At 39.6% G+C, this 20,260-nt stretch overlaps 1 protein-coding gene across 1 annotated transcript in view; it reads right to left on the bottom strand.

The window, feature by feature from the left end:
- Nucleotides 1-20,005, bottom strand: part of LOC109040631 (uncharacterized) — a 35,239-nt gene extending 15,234 nt beyond the window's left edge. The window contains exon 1 of the mRNA XM_072303359.1: nucleotides 19,822-20,005. The gene's annotated coding sequence lies outside the window, so the exon portion shown is untranslated. The remainder of the gene's footprint in view (nucleotides 1-19,821) is intronic.
- Nucleotides 20,006-20,260: the final 255 nt, after the last annotated feature.

Here is a 20,260-nt window from a genome sequence, read left to right as displayed (position 1 = left end):
TCTTACGCCGATAATGAAGTGAGGAGTGTATTATAAAATTTTTTGATGCGCTCATCGTGATTTTTGCGGGTTTTCCAATTTGGGTTAGCTCTGTCTTACGCTCACCCCATTTGGGAGAGCTCTTTTCAATCGCTTTCCGTTACCATTGGGAATGTCTGTGGCGGCAAATGAATGGTTCGGCTTGCCAACAAGAAACGAGCAAAATATTATGATTTCTAAGGTTCGAGAGTTAAATCTGTCATGCTTGCGCGGATCACCGTTTTCCTCAGGGGCGGACTGGTTGTCGAAAAGTTAGGAGGAGACCTAAATGTAAGGGCCCCTCCTGTCGTTCGGGGCCCCTCTAAGAAGGTCCAGGGCCCTCACCCGGTAAATTTTGAAAATTTCACACTTTTTAAACACGTAGGCATTGTTGGAGTTGGAATCTACAGTACTTGAACTTCAAAACAACCCATTCTCAGGATTCATCGGGGTCCCTTCATCACAAATGCTTTTGGTGACCTTCCATGTCTCTTAGAGAAAAATTTTCAAGGAATTCGAGGCCTTTTAGTGATTGAAAAGGATAAGAAAATTACAACATTACGGGAACAAAACGATGACTCCAAAAAAATTCCAAATTGATAGGGGGCGATTGCCTCCCCGCCACAATGGCCAGTCCGCCCCTGTGGCACAGGAAAGCCGAAAAACCAAGCGGGGACGCAACATCAATATTAAACTTCCATCGCCTTGCTAAGGCGCAGGGATACAACTATTTGAACTCTCCAGAACGCGTGAGGTATCACGCCTCAATTGAAGGCGTTTTCGAATCTTCTGTATATGTATTTACATGACGAGATTTTCCAAATTTGTTTGCATTATATTGTAGATTTGAGTTCCTTTTATTATTTAGTTAAATTTTTCCTGCTTCTTAATTTTAATTATTCTGGTAAAATTTTCTTTTTGCAAAATACAATCCTGGCTTTAGCGCCCTTAAACTACGGCCTGAACGGTCGAAACTGCAGTAGCGGCACAGGAAAGCCGAAATACCAAGCGGGGACGCTGCTTCAATATTAAACTTCCATCGCCTTGCTAAGGCGCAGGGATACAACTATTTGAACTCTCCGGAAAGCGCGAGGTAACACGCTTCATTTGAAGGCGTTTTCGAATCTTCTGTATTTACAAGACGAGATTTTCCAAATTTCTTTGCATTATATTGTAGATTTGATTTCCTTTTATTGTCATGGGAACGGAGTTCCCCATGATATTAGAATCGTTCCGTTGCTTTCGCTATGGGATTCCCTATACCTCTGCGACCTTGAGCGTTTCGCCCAGTCTCCGATTTTTGGTTGATTTTCCGATGTATCAAAAACCGTTGTATTTTTTACCCAATCATGTCTCTACGTCAAGTTGTGTTGATTGCTAAAATTCGCTTTCAGCGAGTTTTTTTCCACCTCGAGATGTCGTGTCTGACTGGTAAATCTGCGCAGAACCACGAAGTTCCGTTTTTAGGCAAATTCTTTTTTTTGGGAGGTTCCGATTGGCTACTTTTCGCCATCAGTTTTTTGTTCGTTGGTGCAAAAGATCGCCTACCTCGGTGCTCTTGAGAAGCCGCCATTATCCCACCTCAAATTTGAACAAGTCGGTCATTTTGAGTTCACGAATGACGTTTCCAATGCTCATGCTGGGCATTGGATGTTCTCCCAGTAAAGTGTAAAGTCTCCAAATACGTACTTCACTTCAAATTAATTTTTTTAAATTATAAGGGTTCGAAAAAATGAATGATCATTTAGGTATTCCTTTGTAACCACCACAGTCCTTTTCTTTGATTATTGTCCCAGTTTGATTTTTGTTGCCATCTTGAAGTTTTGTGACGTCAGGCGGGTACCACTTTTGCCAGGCGACTACCGAATCTGTAGCGCGCATTTCAAATCTTCGCCTGCTCTCAACAAGATTAGAACAAGATGAGGACGAGAAGCATTGTTTGATAAATGAGATGACGATGAGATATAAATTAGATATAAATGATCCGTCACATTCCTTCCTAGAAATGTGCCTGTTCCAGCTGAATTTAGTTTTTTATTTCTGAATGATGAAAGAATCTCAAAGGATCGAAATATGACTAATTACTAGCTCTGTAGCTTGCAAGATAACGCCCTTACCTGAGTTATGAATTTTTCCAGTATCGTTGAAATATAAGTAGAGTACCTAGTAGCGGCACCCAGTGTCACAGTATGTCATACCTATTTGATGTACCTAGGTAATTCTCATCCAAATAAGAGAAGAATAAATATTTACCTTCATTAACACCAAGTAGACGAAAGTTCCACTGTGAACTTAGTTGGCCAATAAAAATGCAAACAATGAAGCAATTATTTTTATTTCCTGACTCCAAATGGTAAGAATTATGGTAAGAACTCTAAGGCATAGTAAAAACTGTATTTATCATTCCTCAATAAATACAAGGTTGACTGTTTGCATGGAAATGATAGTACATTAGTTGGCGGCTTATCTATTATTCTAAACTTCAGATTAAGTTGATGAAGGTAGCAGGTTGTTGTCAGCAAGAGCTGTTGATATGAGTATGTAGTTTAGAATGGTCAATTTTTAATTCTGCCAGAGGAGCATCATTAGTATTTAATACAAAACTCTCAGGGGTCTCTGGATACTATGCCACCTCTTATCAAGAATGTTTATGCTAATTTTGTTGCTATGTGGTGATGGGAGAGATAATTTCAAGATTATTTTGGTAAAAGTCGGACAAATATGAGGATGCCAAGTTTATAAGAAAATCTCACAAACCAAAGTGAACATTGTTTCATGCCTCTGCAATTTTCAGCTTCGGGCTAGGTTCTCGCAAGAAGGTCAGCACAACGCGCTGATCAAACTTTTGTGGAATTTCTTGTTAATTTTAGAATGTGTGCCAAAGTCACAGTAAGTATTCCACAAAAATTGCAAATCTGAAAAATCTAGAAAAATAACAAGTACCTCTCAGCCTCCGCGCAATTCGCACCCCTGCTAATAAATGTTGGAGAATAGAGAACACTTTACCCTCAAAACATTACTCGCACTGAGTTTAAACTAATATGTAATTATATGTGTACGATGGTGGATCTGAGCTGTACTTACTTACCAAACTTTGTTGAGCGAAGTTGTTACTTAGGGGAAATTCATTAACTGCTGCCAAGGATTCACAAACTCTGACCTTGATAAATATTTCCGACATATACTTGAGATACAGTCAGATGTTTGGAATTCTGGACATTCAGTTCTTGTTCACATACAAAAGAAATTGACTAACAAATACAACCGTTTTATATTTACATAACTGCTCAACAGAACATACCGACAGTTGTGATTAGTTTCTCGACAGCACTCTGATAGCGGTAGGATAGCTAAAGGATCCCTACCCTGCGGCAAAAATGGAGTTGATTGAAATTTTGATTCACATGGTGCTAATGCTGTCAAGACTCAAGACAAAATTACACTCCACGCACAGTCAAAGAGTATTTTGATAAGTAAGATTATCCATTAAGGAAGTTGCACAAATCACAAATCAAACCGAAGGACACGGACAAACCAAGGAGCCAGCCATAGCCAGCTCAGAAACTCGGCAATTCAGTTTCTCTCACTGCAAAAGGTGGAACCATCCAAAGTACCATCAATGTTAAGTTGAAGGGGTGAATTACTTATTTAAAGAGTGCTAAGTCATTTTGGGACTTTTTCGAAGAGATTTAAAGGAAAAAATTGGAAAATGCTCAACTATAAAATGAACGTAAACAATCCGCCATTGTATCAAAGCTGACGCACAAATGAAACAAGCGCTAAACACAAGGGTAAAAAGTACATACGTAAATTGATTTTGTTTTATAAGGAAAATGGTGAAAAAGTTAGGAAATTCATATTGGAAATTGAAGCTTTAAGATATAAAGAACTTCAGATAATTAATACAGTTTATTTAGAAACGGAGTTAAAGAAGGCAAAGTTAAGGAAACTCAGAAGGAACAGGGTATTTTGTAGGAAAGGGTTGGTAGGTTTAGAATTGAATCGACGTATCGGCGTATCGAACAGCGACTATCGGTAGTCTCGAAAAACCCCTGTAAAATACACACTAATACAATAAGCGGTTACATCAGATCTTATGGGAGCGCACTCACACATACAAAAAATCGCTTTTTCAAGCGATTTTTTACAAGAGAACAGAGGAGAATCTCACTAGCGATCGAGATTTTTCGAGATTTTACATTGATTAAATAGCCCAGAGTGAAAGGAAAGTTCTCTCCAGTTGATCACTGGGAGAACAAAAATAGAAGTAAAGAAATAATAACCATCGTACAAGGTGGAAAATTGCTCTGGAGGACTCGGTACGGACAAATAAGTCAAAATCAGACCTCGATTGATTGATTTTATTCATGGATACGCAAATATTGCCTTAGCTCAACTGCCGCGATCGGAATGCATGGTGGGATGAACCTCGAGACACATGATAGCATAGGCAAACAATGTCTCACAGAGAAAGGCGCTTAGCACGTTTCTCTCATATCGAAGACGCGAATCGCTCAAGGACAACTCTTGTGATAAGTCCCGCCCATCGTCCAAGTCTTTTAAATGCTATTTTTTCCCGGATTGCCGTGGATCTGTGGTAGCCTAGTTGACAGAGGCGCCCCATTTTATTTGTTAAGGTGCGGGCAATAGGTGATCGGGAGTTCGATACCCGGCGATGGGAGTTAATTTTTAATGGTTGTATTGAATGTTTTAGACTAATCATCAAAAAATAATTAATACTAGATGATAAATGTACGAACATTTCTCGTGAGTTAATATGTTAAACATAAATACTGGAATATACCTCCTTCATATAATCAGCCACATGTTTCCCCAAATTAATGACGTTATTTTCTTTTTTTCAATAAAGTTTATTTGCATTCAACGTTCGTAAGTTAAGCAAGATGTACCTATTGATACAAATAGAAAGACATGAAAATAGTATGTCTAACATTTCAGTTGTTTTTTTTTTTTATTTATTTTTTGTTTTTTGTCTTTTCAATAAAACAAATTGACTTGGACTAGAATCACTGTATCTCTGAAGACAAAAGCTAAGTTTTTTGATACAGAAATACTAATATATTCATCCGTTATATAATCAGGGAGATGTTGACCCAAATATTGATGTATATTTTCTCTGTTCGCCCAAATTAATGATGGTATTTTCTTTTTTCAAAAATAAATAAAGCAATGACATGAAAGTAGTATAGTGCACATCGAACATTTTAGTTACATCTATTTGAATGAAAAAACGGCAACTTAGGAGGCACATAGGTCACTTATGATGCGTATTCGGGCATATGTGTAGAGTAAAAATATCATACTTTACGCCGAAAAAACGAAACTGAAAGTTAAATGCGTTAACTTCCGAAAACCATGTATAATCCAACGAAAATAAATAATTGGTAAATAACAGCTTTCTTGTATGCAAAGAAAAAAAAATTAAAAATGTTAAAAAAGAGATGTTGACACAAAATTACATAGCCCCTTCAATTCTGAAGATACTGCAAACGAACTGTACCTTAAAATTTTCATATCCCAGAAGCTAAAGTTCCCATGACGAATATTGCTATCGCTAGCGATTGCAAAAAACCAACTTGTTATTTAATTAAAATACTTCTGCTCCTTAATTTTTAATTATTCTGCAAAAATTATCTGTTTCCGAAATACAATCCTGGCTTTAGCGCCCATAAACTATGGCCTTAACGTTCAAAACTGCAGTGACGGCACACAGGGTCGGATTGGCAGTCGAAAAGTTAGGAGGAGACCTAAATGTAACGGCCCCTCCTGTCGTTCGGGGGCACCTCTAAGAAGGTCTGGGGGCCCTCCCCCAGTAAATTTTGAAAATTTCACACTTTTTAAACACGAAGGCATTATTGGAGTTGGATTCTACAGTACTTGAACTTCAAACTAACCCATTGTCAGGATTCATCGGGGGTCCCTTGATTACAAAAGCTTTTGGCGACTTTCCATGTTTCTTAGAAACAAATTTTCAAGGAATTCGGGGCCTTTTAGTGATTGAAAAGGATAAGAAAATTACATCATTACGGGAAAAAAACGATGACTCGAAAAAAATTCGCCGCGGGGCCCCTTCGGGACCTCCGCGGCAATTGTTGCGGCCATGGGGGCGATTGCCTCCCCACCCTTAGGCCAGTCCGCCCCTGGTTTTCCTCACAATCAGTCGAACATTCCCGTTCCTACTTTATTCAACTGAGGAATAATAGTTCCTCACTTGCCACACTAGAGAACAGCAATTTTCAGTGACCGATTATGCCTTGACTATGGTCTGTGCAAACCAATTAGACCGAGTAAAATACGGGCATTTTCGGGCGAAGCGAGAATTGAACGTGTTTCTTTCAAACGGAACTATGTGCATTATGACGTGAGCCCTGTTATTGATATATTCTTGTGGGTCCCAGGGCTCATGTCGTCATGCACATAGTTCCGTTTGATAGAAATACGTCCAATTGAAACCATGAATCCGGGCTCGAAGCCGCCATGCCAGGTCCGCGTCGAGTTCACCGAGGTATTATGACCCTCGGTAATCCAGGGTCGCGCGAAAGGTCTGAGAAAATACATATATTAGGATCACGCGGAAAAGGCACAAGGATTGCGCAAATAGAAACCTGGGCATCTGCAACGGGAATGCGCGAATTTTAAAATGAAGTTAATTTGAGGTAAAAGTTTGGCAAAACAGATGTGAAAAGATTGAATAATGGTCGTAGGTATACTAATTTTCCTAACTTTTCTCGGAAAAATTATTCAATCGGGAGAAACGAGGCAACTTTGGAATGCTCATAACGGCGTCGCAACACAGCATGGGCCGTTTAAGCTCTATTATTCGATGCCGCGATTATTCTAACGCGAGTTCGAATAATCGCGCCGAACACCGTGCAGCCGGAGTTAAACGTATATTAGCGCCTGCAAGACTTCAGAAATACTTCACGCATTGCGCCAAACGGTGCGGTTGGCGTCAAGCCCATATTAGCGCCTGCAATAAGACTGCATGAATACTTCTCGCATTACGCCAAACGCAGTGCAGTCGGCCAATTGACGTGAAACGCATATTAGCACCTACAGGACGGTAGGAATGTTGTAGGACTGCGTGTCGTCATTCTTGACTTTCTGCTCCAGTTTTTACCATAAATAAAGGGAAACTATGTATCCTTATTATAACGATTCAGAAACTCGAATGATATTCAATTTATTTTGGTTACAATACATGGAAATAGAAGGAACGAAAATATATCTTCAAAATTTTTGGTACTTACATTTGGATGTTGAAATTACTTTGGAAGTTACCATTCAGTTTGATCGTAATTTGACCGTGTAACTGGGCCTTGCGACTGTTTCCCCACAATGCATTGCTGCAGTGCAGCCGGTCCGTGTAAATATTCCTTCAACTTGCCACTCCTCTGACGTTAGGGCATATTTTGATTGCCACATGAGCCCCAGAAAGCATGGCTTTATAGGTAAAACAGGGCTCACGTAGGAATCGAAATACTTACCGAGTTCACATGCTGTGTAGTGCTTTATTTCACACATTGTCGAATGCCTATACTTATGTAGGGATCAGGTCTGGGTTGATAGAGTATTGAGGTCATCGGGGTTGATGTTATAATCAAATCCGGGGTCATAACTAAAAAGTTAGTCTGGTATTATTCATGAGGTTGACGTAAGAAAGGCTGAAACAGAGGAAGGTTTTTGGATTCCTTTCGGAAGGCAACGAAAGGAACGGTAGAGGCAAAAGGTGACAGTGGGTTGTACAAAAAATGAGAAAAAGCTGTCTCTCAGTAGGAATTTAGACGCAGCCACCGGCGACGGGTATGTATTAATTTTGTTTGCTCTAATGCTTCCAATGAAAGAGGTACACTGAATACTGGAAAATCTGATTTCTCACTTGCGTAGGCACATTTTACTGTGCGGTGTCAGTCACAACTGAGGGCATAAAATGTCAGGATAATTATGTGCACTGAGAAAAATTGGCACTTCAGGCCGAGGAACCGGTTTTTCTCGGCAGTTTCTGGTGGTCGGGGAAAATTTTAACAAAAAAAAAAAAAAATCGAAATAAATTTAACGCGTGACACCCTCCCCCCCCCCCCTTCATCAAATGGGACCGTATTTGACCAAGGGGAATTATTCCGAATAACGATGACATCAAGGTGGGTCAAAAAATTAGATTTTGAGTTTCCAGAGGAAAGGACTCTCCCAGAGGCGATTCATAAGTGTTGGCAACAAGTTCCATTGAGGGGCTAGGAGGACAAGGTGCATAAATGCAGTTTTTCCTAATTCGAGAAATATGTGTTCAAAGTTTCGAAATTACATGGATCCTTATTGCAGAAAGAAAGTTCAAACTGACTTTATGATGCTTAACAATTGGAATTTTAGAGCGAATTTCTCTCAGAATATGCATTAAGACTAGTTCTACTTTAAATCACAAACATCTCAATTTTTTCAAAAACAGCACTTATGCGCCTTGCCCTCCGAGCCCCTCCATTCAAATGTATGTAAAACGATCGAAACTTTCTGAGACAGTTTGCCTCGCCTAAAAATTATAATACTTTTAATAGAGGAAAAACGGTGTTACCGACTTGTAAAATTTCCACTGGGCTCTCCGATACCTCAAAAAATCAGTTTTGAACAGTTCAGATCAATTATGTGCTAAACGAGTGGTGTAAAGTTGCATTTCAATCAAGCAATTGGTCCGTTGCATGCGCAAGAGATATATTCAAGTGAAAAAACTTTCTTAGTTAAATCCCAACCCAAGAAATTTAAGCGGATAAGCACATTAAAAGTTTGGCTGTCGCAGAGATATGCCAGAGTGCTCTAAAGGAGCTTCTTTTATGCATGTGAGGGGGAGTGTTTGCGTGTGTGGTAAAAATCATACGAAAACCATGACGAGTACCCCAAAAAACACTTTGGAGCCCACTACTAAATGCGCAGTTTTTGTCGTTTTTAACTTTTTTTTTCAATTTCTAGCTTTTTTTTTTCATTGCGGGTGTAAGCATTTTTTTGTAGACGATTTTAACACTAGTAATCGTGTGTTTTTCATCTCCTTGGTTTTTTGTTTCGCAAAAACGAGAGCTTTAAATCAATCAACATCGCACGCAATGAAAGTTTAAACAGTTTGCGAGTTTGTTTGTTTTTCTACGTCACACTGAAAAAAAAACGTTACGAAAGTTCCGGGTGCTACGCCCGGAACTTTCGGCCTCTGAGCCCGGTACGCGGACGGTATGTCTACACAGCCCGTAAGTGCGGTTTCCATGGCCAGGGTTTTTTTTTAGGTGTAGGCTTTCTTGCGCCTCTCTTTAGGCAAGCCTGATTCCTGACTGCTATGGATAGCTGATCACGGACGCGGAATACTTGATAAGGCGTGTTACAGACTGTACGTTACATTAGTTACTAATGAGAGAGTTCCAGACTTTTTAGATGTGCCCTTCGTGATTCTCCTGTGAAATTATCTTTAGAGAATCGATTTATTTTAATGCGCCTGTTGCGTGCTACACATTATTTCCTCTTTAAGAAATGATAGATTAACCCTTTATTGCACGAGTCAGTTATACCGATTTCAGAGAAAAAATCCACATTGCACAGTGTTATTAATGCGTATAGGAACCACTGATGTCCCAATGTATAATTTTTTTTGGAAAGTTTGCAGATCAGACCTTAAATCCTCTCCAAAAATCATTCGTTGCTTTGGCACAATTTAATGCTACAGAAGATCACATCAAAAAAACCTATGTTGCTTTCATGCAACGTCATGCAACAAAGGGTTACACAAATTTTAAATACGTTGCAATAGCTGAAACTACGTTCTCTGAACTCCGAACTTTGTACTGCTACAACTTCAGTTTGGCTCGGTATTTTTGTGTGGCTTTTATCTGAACATTTCTATAGAGCACTATTCTATCCTCTAGTATCAAAAACTTTATTTTGAGTTTTAGTAGATTAAGGTTTTTTTTTTTCGGTGGTGGTCACGTGCTTACGCAGCTCATCGTCGGTGTGAACGAAGTGTGTTAGGGTAAAATTGATGTGCCTCTGATAAAGAGACGCACCTAGACTTCTCCGTTGTAAAACTTCCAATCTTGGATTGCGTTTCTACAAAGAAAACTGTTGGGCGTGTTTGACTATAAATTGCATGCATTTTCCTTCAGAATACACGCAAAAATCAGACAGATTTCGGACAAAAATAACAATCTCATATTTTTGTAGAAAATTTAATCTTTTAAGTCAATTTTGCAACCCGGGAATGAAGTTACGTTCCTTCGGCCGGGAAACGAAAAAATGTCACCGTGGAATGACAAATGTTCGGAGGCTGAGGAGAGCTTGTTCTAATGAAAAGAGTAAAAAAAAAATAAAATTTGATTATCTGTTTTATATTACGCAGGTCATTTAGAAAAAAAATGATCAAGAGCTTCTATGCTACTCGCAAATCGGCAAAAATACTTTGTCTCTTTTGAAGGAGCTCTAGAAAGTTTCGGAAAAATTCGATTTTACTAGTGGATTCACTTTCAGGGAAGGAAAATAATGAGAAAATGCGGTACAAAAGAGAAACTCTTCAATTTAATGCAGTAAAGGCGATTAATCCCACGTAAATCACGATTTCTCGTTTTTCCGGCAGTGCGGTGTTCCTAGGAATGGACTAGCAGACGAGGTACGAATTAAAGCATTCTTCTACATGTTACTTAATAAAAATGCCACGTTCAACATGTTTCGTGCAATACAAATTACCGAAACTAACTCCTGATCAAGCTATTTAACGTTTTCCGATGCTTAAGGGTGGTTTCACGATAACTGGAATAGTTTTGTCGCCGTAACAGACAACACAATTTTCGGTCATATTTTTAGAATTAATAATAATCACTTAGATTTTTTTGCATTAATCTACACAGGGTTACGTTTTATAACGCTTTTCAAAGATTTGTCGCTCTACTTTTCAATTTTAATTTATAAACGACCGAAAATGTGCTGTCTGTTACGCTGACTTTTTACCACGGAACAGACAGCACATTTTCAGAATTTACATAATATTAATTGAGAAGTAGAGCATTAAATCATTAGAAAGCGTTATAGTACGCAACCTTTTCAAGATTAATGCGACAAAATTTGAGTGATTATCATTTCTACTAAAAGTATAACCGAAAAATGTGTTGTCTGTTACGGCGACAAGACTATTCAAGTTATCGTGAAACCACCCTTAAATTCAAACCTCCCGCGCATGTAAAAACAAAAGTCTACGTGAGTCAGATAGCGCATTTAACGTTACCGTAAAAGTCTCTGCGGTATGAAGAGATGTCAATCTCGATTTCAGTACCTCTGCTTAGCTTTTGCGCGTTATTAACAATTTGAACAACAGAAGACGGGGAGGGAACATTGCTCGATTAAAAAGTCTGTCGATTGCGCGATTTGAAACGAGTAGACCTGTGTTTTTCTTGGAAGCAGGGAATTCAAAATTATCGTGACCAATGTAAACTAAAAAAGTTAATATCTCGATAGGTAAAAGTTTATTTTAGTGATTTTCGGCAAGGGAATCATGTTCTACGTGAAATTTTGGTTGAGAAACATTTATCCAAATTCTTAAACTAGTGCTATAACCTACTGGCCTATTCCATACGAGGCCGGGAGGCCAAAATTAAAAATTACCTCGAGTGAGCTGATCTCTCTCTCAAGGCACAAAACCCGACGAATCAGAACATAAGACCAGATATAGCACCAATGCCATTTGGAACACATGATGTTTTTGGGAATAATCTGACGTGATGGTGAAACATTGAAGTGTTGCGAAAATTTGTGGCGGGTTCGTCATCTTTACTTTTTTGGCTCTTACATCTCTTCAATTTGTGTGAATAAAAAAAACACTTCACCTCGCCATTCAAGAGATTTTTTCGAAATATACCTAAAACTGGGTGCTATCAAAGAATTTGCTTCATTTCAAAGAGACCATGCCTACGTAATGGACTCAATCTTTTGTTTAATGATTCTAACAAATTATTGAGTTTACATAGTTAAAAATTGAAAGAACAATAAGAATGTTGAGTTTTGTCGCAAAGTATGAATACAAACTCAGAAGATGGTGAAAAAAGTACTCAGAGGTTTTATGAGACTCCTTTTCCGCTCAGTCTCTAGATTAAAGTTTTTCCGGTGAACTCGCCTTAAAAAACCACCCACTGTAATTAACGCCCTCAAACCTCAGAGTCAGGATTTGAAAAGTCATTAGAATGTATACATCATGGGAAATTCAGGTGATACTTATGTTAATAGGTAAAAGGACGATTTACTGGTTTAGTAGAGTTCATTAACAGAGATTAATGTATGTTTATTGAATAGATTACTATTCCTCATGTTTAGCGGTAGGTACGTTCATTGCCTATGCATCAAAACTAAAAGCAAACTTTAGACTCACGATCTTTATTGAATCGGTTCAGTCGAAGCTTTTGGAGCGACATAATAATGTGGTTTTTTAATGGATAACTATTCGCGTTCTTGCGTATCTATGTTGCCTATCTGACGAAATCAAAGGCGACCGATGGAAGAGGATCGATTTTTAGGGTGTTTCCAACGAACCAATCTTTCAATTTATTCTTTACCTCAACTCCAACTGAACTACATTTCGCCATAAGGGACTATTTCTGGTTCGCTTTAGAGACAAAGACTATGCCATTAGTTTTCCTGAGCAGATTTACTTGATTTTTAGCGATGAGCGTATAGTTACGACTTTCATATTGATTTCTCATACGAGGTGTAGAAATACATCGGACGGAAGATGTAGAAACCCTGCTCCCTTCTGATATGTGCCGGATGACATCATTCGGCTCGACGCAAAACCAAGGCGTTTTGAATTTGCGGAAAAGTTACGCTCCTTGAGCTGCGGATTTCGTTACTTTTTCACGTTTTTAACGTGCGCATCGCTCTACTACGCGTCATTTACCCTTGCCAAAATGTATTCGCGAGTCAAAGAGGTTGTTCCAAAAACGCCGATTTTGGCCCCCCCCCCCTGGATTTGGCCCAAACTTTGCTCAGATGTTGTACTAAGTGTCCCTGACGCTTGGGCAAAATTTCAGCCCCCTCGGATAATTAGGGGGGAGAGGGCAGGGGGGCAAAGTTGCAATTTTTTTAAAACTTTAAAAATCGATATCTCGCGAACGGTTTGAGTGTTAGTGTTGCGGTTTGCGCTAAAAAACGTCAATAAATATTCTCTACAAGAATATTAATGCTGTTTGCAAGGTTGCGTAATTTATCGCGGTCATAAATCGATTTTTTCGATTTTGAAGGTTCGACTTTTTTTCGTTTTTCGTCTCTCCTCTCTTTGGAATTGTTGCTACGTGAATGAAAACCTGTTGAGGTGATTCTCCATGAAATTCTGCATCTACCACACTTTGTTTGATCTTGCAGAAACGATTCGATCGTGAGTTATAGCGATTTTTCTGCGCGTTATCGGTTACGCGCGGGCGGCTTATCGGCGGCGCTCCATCCCGCGCGGGCAAGGCAGAGGTTGTTTCACCGCTAGGGCCTTATATTCATGCTGTAGGCTGTAATTAACGATATTTTCTCCTCCCCCCACCCTTCCCCTGCAATAAATATTTGTTTAATACTTCGTTATACAGGGTATCCCAGACCACCCGTAACAGGTCTTTTTCTCGGTTGGTTTAGGTAGTACGAAGTGGGGGGCCGCGGGATTGAATAGGGAATTGACCCCAAGGAATCCGAATTTCACGGTCCCGATGCCCCCCTAGCCACCCTCGGGGGGTAACGAGGGGGTCACAATCCCCAAAGTCGGGAGACATTGTGCCTCCCCCTTTTACCCCCCGAGGGTGGCTAGGGGGGCATCGGGACCGTGAAATTCGGATTCCTTGGGGTCAATTCCCTATTCAATCCCGCGGCCCCCCACTTCGTACTACCTAAACCAACCGAGAAAAAGACCTGTTACGGGTGGTCTGGGATACCCTGTATAACGAAGTATTAAACAAATATTTATTGCAGGGGAAGGGTGGGGGGAGGAGAAAATATCGTTAATTACAGCCTACAGCATGAATATAAGGCCCTAGCGGTGAAACAACCTCTGCCTTGCCCGCGCGGGATGGAGCGCCGCCGATAAGCCGCCCGCGCGTAACCGATAACGCGCAGAAAAATCGCTATAACTCACGATCGAATCGTTTCTGCAAGATCAAACAAAGTGTGGTAGATGCAGAATTTCATGGAAAATCACCTCAACAGGTTTTCATTCACGTAGCAACAATTCCAAAGAGAGGAGAGACGAAAAACGAAAAAAAGTCGAACCTTCAAAATCGAAAAAATCGATTTATGACCGCGATAAATTACGCAACCTTGCAAACAGCATTAATATTCTTGTAGAGAATATTTTTTGACGTTTTTTAGCGCAAACCGCAACACTTACATTCAAACCGTTCGCGAGATATCGATTTTTAAAGTTTTAAAAAAATTGCAACTTTGCCCCCCTGCCCCCTCTCCCCTAATTATCCGAGGGAGCTGAAATTTTGCCCAAGCGTCAGGGACACTTAGTACAACATCTGAGCAAAGTTTGGGCCAAATCCAGGGGGGGGCCAAAACCGGCGTTTTTGGAACAACCTCTTTGCTCACAGTTTAGTAACCTGCTTGAATCTCCTACTTTTCAGGACCCCTTGTGTGTGTTTAGGATTAACCCCGCAACCCCCCCCCCCAAATGAATTTTTTATGGGACAAAAATTATTATTCTCATATTCTTCCACTCGATGGATTAGCTCTTTTAAAAGTAGCCCAATGTGCGCAGTTATCAATGGTTTGCTTGCCGCCATCCAATAACCATCAGGGGCGCAGAAATCCAAACTGCGTCGCAGCATTACCTTCATCGGTAACCTTGGCCTTTCTCTCTACTTCAACTCGAGCTTTTTAAAAAGGGCCAGCGAGAGAGCGGAGACTGTGCAGATACAGAAAGCCTCAGCGTAAAATATTAATGACATTTCTATTTTTACACGTTCTCATCCAGCTTTTAAGTTTGCGTGTGCCTTTTGTCTGTGCTCAACGCATCTTCGTGACATGGGTTATTGCCAGTTAAAATTGGCGGATTTCTCCGGAAATATACTTTTGGGTTCCAGTATCAGCCATTCTACTTGTTTTTCTCGGCATTTCTCAATGGCGTGGAAAATTTTGAGTTGAGAGGACGCGTTTGAAAGTGCACGGCTGCACGGTATGGTTTTTAATTCGACAGTGATTTATCTACTTCCACTTTTCATTTCTCGCTATCCCTTTTAACGGAGAAAGCATTTCCATTCTGCGAAAAGAAAGGGAAAAATCATGCTTTCCTCATCTGCGTCCACGTGATTTTTGTAAATCAAGGACATCTTTTCCACTAACGCAGATATTAGCTACTGGCAGACAAGTTAAAATTCAGTGAACTTACCGTTTGGATTAAATACAAAATTAATTTTCCATCATCACGTCTAATTGTGATAGAAATACAGATTCAGAAAACAAAATTATATAAAAATAAAATGATCTTTCATTAAAAAAAAACATTAGGGAGTAAAAGGATGTTTTTTACTTTTAACAAAGTTTTTTGGATCGAGGATTTTTTTTCAATTCAATGGGTTTTTTTTATTTAAAAGAGTTACCTTGACACCAAGGGCAAATTTAATCTTCATTGAATTAAAAAAAAATGCCTTTCCTTTTAAAAAAATAAATGAATAGAAAACACGTCTTCACTTCAAAAATGGATCTTTTAATCAAAGAGAATTTTGTTTCAATTCAAAAAAAATGATTTCTGACAATTTGTTTTAGTGTGCGGATTTCTCTCTCTAGGCACTTACACAATAGTGCCATTGGCATTTTGAAATTTTCAGAAAGACCCTCTTGTAAACAGTCACATTAACCTTGAAGGGAACAAGTGGAGTCACATGGATTGATGAAAAAACCGTGGAAGCTCATGGATGGTTCTAAACACAAGGCAGCTTTTTCCCTATGGTTGATGCATGTTTTTCATAGATAAGCTCTAAGAGGTATATTGCCGTGCTTAGGAAGAACGCCGTATAGCATGCAAGAGTTGCAAAATTTCCCTTGATAAAACATGTATTTTTGACAAAATTCACGCATATTTTCCCTCAAAATTTTCAGATATTTTAGATAAAATTGTGCCCAAAATTGTCTGAAAATTGTGGAAAATAATATTCACAATTTTTTCAGTACTTTGGTTTCAAGCAGAGGAAACTTGGCAACGCCTGAAGGTTCATACGGCGTTTTTCCCTAGCACGACAGCATAACCGCATCGAATTTTCATGCTTTTGTTCTTCTTCAACTTGAGTGTCGCAAAAAAAATGGAGGTCGCGGTGTTCTTTGTCTCCATCCAATTCGGGCCGGATTGTACATTTCCATTGCTTCATAGAATGAGCACCGACTCCTTTTCCACTACCCTCATGAAAAATCAAGTTGAGTCCTAACGTCAGAACGTCGCGCGTTCTGCCGTAAAGGGGTATCCCTTTTATGAACGTGAGCCCTGTTTTCCATATAACTGAATACACTCCGGGACTCACGCGGATTCAGAGATACGCCCTCAGATTAGACGAGCGGTGGTAGGTGAATTTGAAACATTGTAAATTCACTCTCCGGCCGGAGCGTCGAGAAAGGATCACGTTCACAATGAGAGGATACGTGAATTTATGGGCGTCGAAAAAAACATAGTGCATGACATTTTCACAAAACAGCTTGTTTGGTCTGCCGTGATAGGGGAGAGAGCCGTAAGTGCAAAAATGAAGTTTTGAGAAAATGGGCCTAGAAGTTTCAGAGTGGAACATTTTATTAAAAGAAGCCTCCGTTCTTTGGCAAATCGCAACCAACCATTCGATAGACTCATAGAAATCATTTGGGGGATTAAAACTCGACCGATTTTATTTTAAAGTACATGAAAAAGGTAGAATTCAGTTTCATGTTAGGTTAGTATTTGGCAAGACAGCCGTAAGTGCTATCTTCTGCGTGCTTTTGTGGTAGCGCGTTGGACAGATGACGAACACATTTTCAGGTTAGAAATCGGCAGATGAGGGCGGCATTCCTCTTGAAAGCACTGTTTTCATTGGCTCTCATGCACCTCCGGCTGTTTTGAAAAAAACTATGTAATTTTTGGGCACTTACGGCTTTTTCATACGTCTCGTTTTTATTAAATTAGGATGAATTTTGCTATTTTAGCTGGCTCAGTAATTTCATCTAAAAGAGTTTAGACGAATTTTGAAGAAAACTCGATTTTGAAAATTTTGCACTTACGGCTCTCTTCACTATCACGGCAGTGGTATGGTCATGTACAATGGCTGCCAGATGATAGGTTGCCTAAGAAGGTTCTGGATTGGGTCCCCCCTAGCAGAAAGGCAGGAAATGAGGAGATGTGATCTGCCGGAGGAGCCCTGGCAGGATCGCTATCAGTGGCGCACGGTGGATCGAGTCAATGGGAGAGGTCGGTCATGGAGCGTTGCGCTTCCAATGTTACGAGGATAACGGATATTCCTGGTCATTTGATCGATTATGTACCACTTAGATCATGTAATTTTTCGCGTAGAATTCATTTTTGATGTTATTTTTGGTGAACAACGTACCTGAAGACCCGTATTTGTGCATTTTGTCGGGAAAACTATACAGGTGCAAAGTTTAGGCGTCTGTGTTTTACTTCGTAGGACGGAGTTTTTAATTTTTCATGATGGAAGAGGATAAATTATGAATAAAATTATGAAAACTTACTAATAAGTGTCACAAATACGCAAAAATACCTCCCCAGTTATGAGCTGCTGCATCAGATAAATCATTCCCTTCACTGCAAAGTTAATTTCGAAACTTTGTCATAAGATATCATTCTTATGCATAAAGATCGGTGAGAAAACAAATGAAATACATTTATGAATTCTTTGAAAATATTCAAGATCACTTTTACTTTAAATTCATATTTACATTCAGAGGACGGAACAGGGACTTAGAGTAGGAAAAACACTAGATGGCTAGAAAAAAAAGAAAAGAAAAAAAAATTTAAACATTTAACAGTCATCTGTCATCTGCTTCTCCTTATTCTTCTTCTTCATATTCAGTTTCCCATCACTCTCATCCTCGTCTTCCGCTCTCAAACCGCATCAAACTTAAAAAACAAGCAACGCAAAAAACCGCAAAAATTCCTAATTTCCCGGACTTGTAACGTTAAAACGTACTCGCAGTGTAATTAGTTTTGCACTAACTGCACTTTGTTTACATCGAAATAGGTGAAAAATTAAAAAATATGTACGTATTTGAAAGAAGCATCAGTTATTAGAGTTCACCAGTGACCGGTCGCGCGCGATCGCGGAGGCCAACAGATAAAATGGCATCATAGTCAGGGGCCAGGCAAGTAAAGGGGGGGGGGGGGGTTACTTGCTAAAAGTTTCCTCAAGCTAGCTATCTACGCATACGTCCCAAAAAAGCTTTCTATAAGGAATATAAAGGGATGTCCGAGTGAAAATATGCCAGATTTTTTTTTTAGTTCTCCTATAGATATGTAGTTTAGGAAATAATGAAAATACGAAAAACGGGCCAAAGAGCACGTCTTGATGGTGAAACTTGTTTTTCAGTTTCTGATGAACAGGAATCATACCTACCTGGGTCATTTAGCAGTTACGAGAGTTCACTGGTCGCTTGATTTTCGAGATAAAGCTCGCGCGCAATCTCGGAATGCAACAGAAAAAGTGACGTCACGGCCAAAGTGGCGCAAAGTGGCACCCAAATTTTGCGGGATCGTATTCTCAGGACTCCTACGAACATGCCTTTACAAATTTTTCTGGCGGATGGTGGAGGATGGGTAGTTAAAAGTTTACCTTAACTTTTTTTTTCTGCATTTTGATATAAGCACATTAGTGCAAACATAATCATTGAAAAAATGGGCCGAATACAAAAAATTACTGGTGCAATGTGTTCTCCAGACTCTGGAAAATAAGAATATGTCAATGAAACTAGCATTAATTTAAACAGAAGCAAGCTAAGTGCCGCGGCAGCTCACCGGTCGCTTGATTTTCGAGATAAGGCTCGCGCACAATCTCGGAACGCAACAGAAAAAGTGACGTCACGGCCAAAGTGGCGCAAAGTAGCACCCAAATTTTGCGGGATCGTATTCTCAGGACTCCTACGAACATGCCTATACAAATTTTTCTGGCGGATGGTGGCGGATGGGTAGTTAAAAGTTTACCTAAACTTTTTTTTTCGCTTTTAGAGATGAGCACATTAGCGCAAACATAATCATTGAGAAAATGGGCCAAATACAAAAAATTACTAGTGCAATGTGTTCTCCAGACTCTGAAGAACAAGAATATGTCAATGAAATTAGCATTAATTTAAACAGAAGCGAGTTAAATGGAATAGAAAGACTCGGACGATTTTTCGCTAAAATAAAAAGTTACGCAAAGCCCCTCTTTGATGCCTTCAGTCACAAAAATGAACATGTTTCGTTCCAAATCAATGTCAGATCCTTAAAATATAACTCTTGAGGAACACTTTTGACCCTTAAAAAATGCGATTCGCCCGAATCGCCCATGACCGACCTGTACCATTGACTCGATCCACCGTGTGGCGGTTGGGTGTCGCAGAGCGCACGGAAGCGCTATAAGAGTGACTTGTTAGTTAGTAAATTCACTCTTCGTGATTTTTGAGTAACTTTGCCAAAAACACGTACATCTCCTCCCACCCCAGCGAATATCCCATGCTTTAAATCAAGAAACACGTGTTTCGATTGCGTAATTCCAAATTTTCCCCTGTTCCAGGAACCGCATGGAACAAAAAACGATTTTAAAAACGATGTATGAATACACTCACCCATTTCATCATCCGAATCCATCCTGTATAACTTCTCTCATCACTGTCCTGCGGATGCTAGTTGTAAACTTTACAGTAGAGAGAAGTTCTCTTGCAGTTGTGAGGTATGCGCACTTCATCCTGGAAGACTTGATGCCGCAAATCCTTGGTGGAGTTTCTAAAAATGTTAAAAACAAGCAGGTAACAAGTGTATGTATGGTTAGGTTCTATTTTGATTTTTCAAAAATTAAAAAAAAAAATTCAAAAATTACAATAAAACAATGAAGAAAAAGATGTTATTAGCACATGGACATGCGATCGTTACGCCCGCTATACATGCGTCAAAACGGCAAGAAGGCTTGGATTTCTCGTCCTTTTTCGACCAGTAACGTAGATTCGGGCACATTCCTGCCACAAATAGCGCGATTTTGCCTTTTTTCGATATTCCTGAATAAGTGTC

Source organism: Bemisia tabaci, chromosome 8 (assembly GCF_918797505.1).
Source record: "Bemisia tabaci chromosome 8, PGI_BMITA_v3".
NCBI lineage: Eukaryota > Metazoa > Arthropoda > Insecta > Hemiptera > Aleyrodidae > Bemisia > Bemisia tabaci.
This window is presented reverse-complemented; position numbering and strand designations above follow the sequence as displayed.